Genomic DNA, 7,500 nt, shown 5'->3' with positions numbered 1-7,500 from the left:
GATCGGGCAGCACCGCACACGTAATTATACATGAATATATTTATATCGGCTTTCCTGTACTGTCTCGCACACACTAGATGTGGGACAATGAAGATTATGCAAATGACTCGTTGTCCTACACGACTCTTACTGCTTATTTTAACACGGCTTTAAATTAGTGTGTGTGTGTTTGTGTGCATTTACTGTTGGGAGATTATGCTTTGCCTTATACAGATACAGGTCATTAAGCTGTGTGTGTGTGTGTGCGCACGTGTGTGTGTATGTGACAAAACAGTTTTCCTGGAGTGCTGGAAATCCTGCATCTCCCTTTTATAAACTGGAATATCAAACATGCATTGAACAGGAACCCAATTTTCTTTAGGATGAATCTTACAAAGAAATGTCTCACATTTTGCTTAAAGAACATGCAGGATTTCTGTTTATATGAATTTACATTTTTTGACTTTTAAGCACATTTAACCCCCATGCACTTAAAAAAATACCGTTGTCATGAATGAGAAATGAATTCTCACACTGTAATACAGTAAGGATTATGACGTCGTCCACAAAGGGCTTTTATTTATTAGAATCTGCATAAACTGAAGCCAGAACATATGCTGTTATTATATAATTATATTATAATAAATACATATTATAATTGCTATTTTTCCCACATCACAGTAATGAGAACAATTTTTTTTTTTAGATTGTAGTAATACATTTTGGGGCGAAAATTTGTTTTAAAAAAAAAAGTGCATGTATAAAATAAAAAAAATCTAAAAAAATAAAAAATAAAAAAAAGGCTTTATTTTCTCTACGCAAAATGTAGTAGTTTTGATTCACTTGACCTTTTTTGTGAGATTTCCACAAACGCCCAACTGTGTCTGTTTTTGTGTGATGAGATATGATTATTTGTCACATTCAAAATTCAAAAAGTTTGTTTGCCGTGCATAAGACATTCAGAAGTATTTCCCACAATTCCCTCCTATAGTTTATTTGAATTACTCTAAATGATTTATAGACATTTAATTTGACACATCTGAAAATGAGGGCGTGTCACATATTATTTGGTCCAATCACAGCGCTCGCTATCATAAGCCCCTCCCCTCGGGTCCTGGATGACCGTGTGTGTGTGTGTGTGGTGAACATGTGATGTATGCAGTGACTCTGAATGTGTGTTTTATTGAAGAAAACAGTGCTCTGTTGTACTTTATTTTAATTTAATTTTTATTTACGATGCACACAAGCTCATATCCTCCGAGCATGATGTCTGTTTCAAATACTGTAACTCTGCTCAGCTGTTTCTGCAACGGAAAACAAGTGCACTTGTTACGTGCCCTTACGCCAGCAGTGGAACTGGTGACATTTGCACTTGGTTAAAAACAAACAAATGTCTGTAATGCTCCTTCACACTCGATGTCTAACACTATAACTGATGTGTCTGCGATCACATTAGCTCGATTTAAAACACTCACATCCCCGACGCTCAACGCTGGAGTCTAAGGTGCCCAACAAGTGCGCTTGGTTTCAGATAGTGAGTGGAGGGGACAACACTTCATGGATGACTTGTGGGTGTGGCTAGCATTTAGCCACACCCCCTCAGATAATTTGTAGGTGTGGCTTGCGTTTAGCCCCGCCCATGTGACACATTTTTTGGGTGGGGCTGAGAGTGGGCACTATTGTATCGCTCAACGGACTGTGGAAGGTAATTGTCGCTAATGTATATGAGGTCTCTGTATATGTCTGCTTAATGTTTGCACACCATAAAATGTGTGAGACGTTACTTGCATTTGTCTGTCTTTTTCTTGGATTTAAAAACTGGAACGACATGTCGATTAGAGTGAGTCATATTTATCTTTATAGTGTCTGGAAAGCGTATTAAGAAAAAAAAAACAAGCTATACAGGTGAAACTGAAAAAATTAGAATATCGTGCAAAAGTTCATTTATTTCAGTAATTCAACTTAAAAGGTGAAACTAATATATTATATAGACTCATTACATGCAAAGTGAGATATTTCAAGCCTTTGTTTGTTATAATGTTGATGATTATGGATTACAGCTTATGAAAACCTTTTCACAATATTCAAATTTTGAGTTTGGGGTTTTCATAAGCTGTAAGCCATAATCATCAATATTATAACAAATAAAGGCTTGAAATATCTCACTTTGCATGTAATGAGTCTATAAATGAGTCTCAAATCTTTCCAGTTTCACCTGTATTTTCTTAATGGGATCACATGACCATTTTCGTGAGATTTGCCCATAAACTGACAGTAGGTGCGTTTCCATTACAGATTTGTGCAAAACTTTAGCGATTTATTTTTCTAAATACCGATAAAAAATTATTGCGAAATAACGGCGTTTCCATTAACCGATGTTATGCGACTAAAACATGATTTTTTCTTTTCGCGATCAGTCATTCCAAACATCATGGTGACGTTGGTAAGTTTATATATATCAGAGCCGCCGCACTAGACATTGATATTAATTGAAGGAGACGTGGCGTGTTATCTATGGAGCTAGAATTGTGTCTTTATTACATGCGAGAAAATAAATGATCTGAGAGAAAAATAAAAGTTATCACACTAATAGGAAAAATATGGAAGCTTGTTTCCGCCACTGAATAAATAAAAAAAAGTAAATAATTGCGACTTTTTATCTCACAATTGCGACTTTTTTTCTCTCACAATTGCGAGTTTACATCTCGCAATTCTGACTTTATAACACATAATTGCGAGTTTATATCTCGAAATTCTGACATCTTTTCTCAGAATTGTGAGATATAAACTCGCAATTGCGACTTAGGCCAATTCTAAGGGGGGAAAAAGACTAACTTTTGTCCCCTCAGAATAGTTTATTTCTCACAATTCTGACTCAGGGTATCCGCGGGTCCTTAAAAAGTCTTAAATTAGATTTTAAAAATTTATGGCCTTAAAAAGTCTTATTTTGACTTATGAAAGGTCTTAAATTTTCAATGGCAATTTGAGTTAGACATATCTAAATGTTTTCCTAATTAAAACTATCTAATTAGCGTACTTTTTTATTTACTATTCGTTCTTTGTGGATTTTCTCGTTCACGTGACATTTCGCGTCACATTCGCGCCAGCATTACGTCTGTCTCCTGCACGCGAAACAGCAGGAGAGGAGAAGAAAGCTGGTTAATTTCAGTTCAATTGTAAGTTCATTCTTTATGTGCGTAGTGGTGTGCGATGTGTATTGTCTATTATGATATTGTAATCATTGTTTTACTTTAACGTTAACTATGTACGAGGGCGCACTGCGAGCTGACATCGCATTGGTCTCTCATGCTTGCTTTCACTCCGTGATGTGTCAGTGCAGTTATAGGTATGTTCCCTAATAGACGTATAAAGTTTTTGTATTTTATCAGGGTCCCCGCGGGTCCTTAAAAAGTCTTAAAAGGTCTTAAATAACATTTTCGCTTTTTAAGGTCTGAAAATGTCTTAAAATCTGCAATTTCCAATAAGGAGGTCTTAAATTTCACGTACGGACCTTAAATTCCTTGTAGGAGACAACAACACATTACAGACGGTGTTTACGACCGTTCATGCTTACGGTCGGGTTGCCAGATTTAAATAATTAAATCCCCAGTCAGAGCTTTTCTGTTAAAATAACACGCTTTCTACCCGGTCTTGTCAATAGTATCTGGCAACCATGCTCGCGCGCGCTCTCTACGCTGCTGAAGAAGCGCGGATGATCTGAAAACACTGACAAGTAAGCTGGAGTTCAGTGATCTTCATTTGAGATTTTCTACTTACATTAATTAAAGTGTCATTCAGTTGGTCTTTATTCTGTCACGAGCCGCTTGCGCTGTTTGTGTGACTAAATCTGCGATCAATACAGGCTGATATCCAGCAGTGTTTTTAATGTTGATCATATTATTGCATATTATTGCTATTTTGCAACAAAAGCCACGGCAGCAGACAGTGGTGATTCGAGAACGAATCTGTGGCTTTGAACGAATCGTGAGATTCAATGACCCGTTCATAAATACAGCCACTTGCTTTGTTACCATAGACTGTTGTGTTTGATGCTGAATGAATGAATGACTCGATGACGGATGACTCACTCATAAAGACAGTGACTTACCGCCACCTACTGGCGATTTTAATTTAATGTTAAAAAGTATCACCTCGTTTTTACCATCATTGCATATTTATTGAACATTGTTTTATTTAAAGCATTATTTCTTTTATAAAAGTATTTATAAAGGTAAAAAATTAACTGGAAAAAATCGATTAAAAGGGGCAGATATTGTCCCTTAATGGAAAAGGTGTGACTGCAGTCTAAGTGCAAGAGGGGTTACGGCACTCTAAAAAATTGGAGTACCACTGAACTAAGGAACAGGGATATGTAGAATTGCACAAGTGCTACTGCTAAAGAGTTAATTGTCAATACAGCCTGTTACCTTGATTCAAATGTCTCATAAGCTTAACTGAATTGGCCTAAAGCAAAAAATTATAATGTCATTTTTTGTCTAAAGACGACATATAAAATAGCTGCCAAAATTAATGTCGGTAACTGAAGTTTGACTAAAAGTTGACAAAAAAATGCAATGACTTTGTCAACTAAAACTAGACTAAAACTATGAAAGAGAAAATTACAAAAATGTGACTAAGACCAATAAGCATTTTCATCTTAAAGCAACACCATGTGATTTTTCCTCAGCGGTCGCCCTACAGTTTGGAAGCAGAATTGTCCATTACTGCTGTCGTAAATAATTTAGCCTTCCGCAGCCGACTGTCGCACGCGCACGCTCGCTGTTTATCCAGCACCGGCTTTGGAATCAACAATGGCAGACATCCCAACCTGCAAGAAGTCATTTCAGGGAGGTATATCTTGGTGACTGGATTGTTGACGGGGGGGCGGCTGGTGGCGGGTTGACTAGCTTTTATCACGCAATTCTGACTTTATATCTCGCAATTCTGACTTTATATCACGCAATTCTGACTTTATATCACGCAATTCTGACTTTATATCTCGCAATTCTGACTTTATATCTCGCAATTCTGACTTTATAACACGCAATTTCGACTTTATATCACGCAATTCTGACTATATCTCGCAATTCTGACTTTATATCTCACAATTCTGACTTTATAACACGCAATTGCGACTTTTTTTTTGCGAAAATGTCCTATTTCGAATTGCCTGAAAAACCTCCTCATGCGAGCGAAAAACTTTTTTGCGATAAATGGGAGTTTTCGCGAAATTTACGTGTTTCCATTGTGCGCATTTTCAATTTTCAATTTCAATTCGCGCAATTTGAAGGGTAATGAAAAAGCGGCTAGTGTCTATTTTCGTACGATGAGATCAGATTATGTTGCAGATGTGTATGTCAAATCCAAATATAGTTCCTAGCGTGATTTCGGATGCAGTGAAAGTTTCGAGCTTCACTCTGAAACCAGCAGCGCATATTTTTATTTACCGGCAACTCGTCAAAATAAAAGCTCTGCGTTTCTGTTTGAAAATTAATAAATCAAGGTATATCAATTAGTATTGTAATTTTACAGTAAAATAAAAAGGTTTAAATTTTTTTTTAATCATTATTATTCATACTGAACTGGTCAAAAACACCACAACCACTTCAACACTAGATTTTTTTCTACTTGGAAATAATTTTCACTCAGAAATTGCTTGTAAATTTCATAAAAATAGTTGAAATAAAAAAAGAAACATTGAATTAAATGTGAAATTTTGAAGTAGAAAAACTGAAATAGTATTTTCTTGTAAAACACTTACAATAATCTTTGTTTACAATTTCGAAAAGCATTTTTTATTACACTGAAGCTTTTCCTAAATGGTTCAGCCCTTAAAGGACAAAAGTAAAATCCTGAGTAAAAAGTAATTTTTCAGCTTTTTTGAATTATTATTATTTTTCTTTTCTATGAAGTCGAAACTCCCCAACAAAATCACCCAACTCATTCTGGAATGATTAATTCTTTCCAAGCCATAGAGTTTATGTAAGTTATCATCTGAAAATACCTGTATTTCTTTTAATATCACAATATATATTGCAGAAAAGCAAAAAATATATTAATCTCAGTTTTTTGTTAATATTGCCCCAAAAAAGGTATTCAAAAGTATTTCTCACATTTCCCTGCTATAGGTGATGTGTGTGTGAGTTTGTCTGGCGTTTCTCGGACCCTGACAGCCGCTCAGAGTGTGTGTACGTGAGACGCGAGCGATAAGAGGGTCTTTTCTCTGTGTGTAATCCGTGCGCTGACATCAGCACTGAGACTGAGACTGCTGACACTGACTATCACAGATCGGTTTATCAGCCCAGCGCTCAGTGTCTCTCTCTCTCTCTCTCTGTCAGCCAGTCTCTAACCCACTACACCACCTCTCTCTCTCTCTCTCTCTCTCTCTGTCAGCCGGTCTCTAACCCACTACACCACCTCTCTCTCTCTCTCTCTCTCTCTGTCAGCCAGTCTCTAACCCACTACACCACCTCTCTCTCTCTCTCTCTCTCTCTCTCTCTCTGTCAGCCGGTCTCTAACCCACTACACCACCTCTCTCTCTCTCTCTCTCTCTCTCTCTAAATAGCAACAAACATGAAATGGAACGTTCCAGTCCTGTCTTCTGATTGGTCGATCCAGTGTTCCATTAACTATTAACCTTAGTGTGTGTGTGACACTAACCGACACTACTAGATCCAGTAGTAAAAGATGACACCAATCAGTCGGATTCAGAAAATAATGTTCCTAAATATGTCTTCTGAAAACAATAACATACCTGTAACATTTTACAATAAGCTTGCATTTCTTAACATTAGTAAAGATGAACAAAAACTGTAACAAATACAGTCAAATTATTATTCAGACCTTCGACATTTCTCACTTTATCACAGTTTATTCGCTATAGTTTAGAAAATGGTAGTAAAATATGAGCAGAACTCAGAGTTATTAGATCAGCTGATATTTGACTGGTTTTGTCCGTCCTTCTGTTAGACTCTCACACATGAATTATGTTGAATATCTGTCAGCTGTTAAATTTAACTACACAATTATATAATACCAGTTTAGCTCAACCAATCACCAAGCAATGCTTCATGTTGTTCAGTCTGTGTGTAAAAAGAGCATTAGCAATTACAGAAAAAACACTGAAGAAAACATGATGTCGGAATCATTTTTGGTCCCAAATGTTTATAGATATTACTGGTAGTCACTGTATGAAGAATTATTGGGTATAATATGTCACAGTTTACTTTATTTTGCTCTCCTCACTTACATAAATGATCTATAGTGTCCTGTACACACTAGTAAACAAATATCAAAAATGATATCTGGTGTCTGAATATTGCTGAATTTGACTGTATATTGCTCATTGTTAGTTAATGAATGAACTAATGGGACCCTTATTTCTTAATGCATTTCCTTGTGATTGTCACAGGTGTGATATAACAATGATTTCCGAGTGATACACATTTGATTGGATTAGTTGTGCGTCTTCATTTCTTCTGCACGCTAATCTCGCTGACGGTAGAGAACTGAGCCACGGCT

At 36.4% G+C, this 7,500-nt stretch overlaps 1 protein-coding gene across 5 annotated transcripts in view; it reads left to right on the top strand.

The window, feature by feature from the left end:
* The window catches only part of atg16l1 (ATG16 autophagy related 16-like 1 (S. cerevisiae)), a 30,349-nt gene extending 29,674 nt beyond the window's left edge, over positions 1 to 675 (top strand). For 4 of the 5 annotated variants that reach the window (XM_056242958.1, XM_056242957.1, XM_056242956.1 and 1 more), the window contains one exon: positions 1 to 260. This exon is cut by the window's left edge and continues 237 nt beyond it. The gene's annotated coding sequence lies outside the window, so the exon portion shown is untranslated. The other variant, XR_008805810.1, reaches the window with a different exon arrangement.
* Positions 676 to 7,500: the final 6,825 nt, after the last annotated feature.

Source organism: Rhinichthys klamathensis, unplaced genomic scaffold (genome assembly GCF_029890125.1).
Source record: "Rhinichthys klamathensis goyatoka isolate OS25496 unplaced genomic scaffold, OSU_Roscu_1.1 h1tg000767l_1, whole genome shotgun sequence".
In the NCBI taxonomy this organism is placed as follows: domain Eukaryota; kingdom Metazoa; phylum Chordata; class Actinopteri; order Cypriniformes; family Leuciscidae; genus Rhinichthys; species Rhinichthys klamathensis.
Note: the sequence above shows the minus strand (reverse complement) of the source record. Positions and strands in the feature narration are given on the sequence as shown.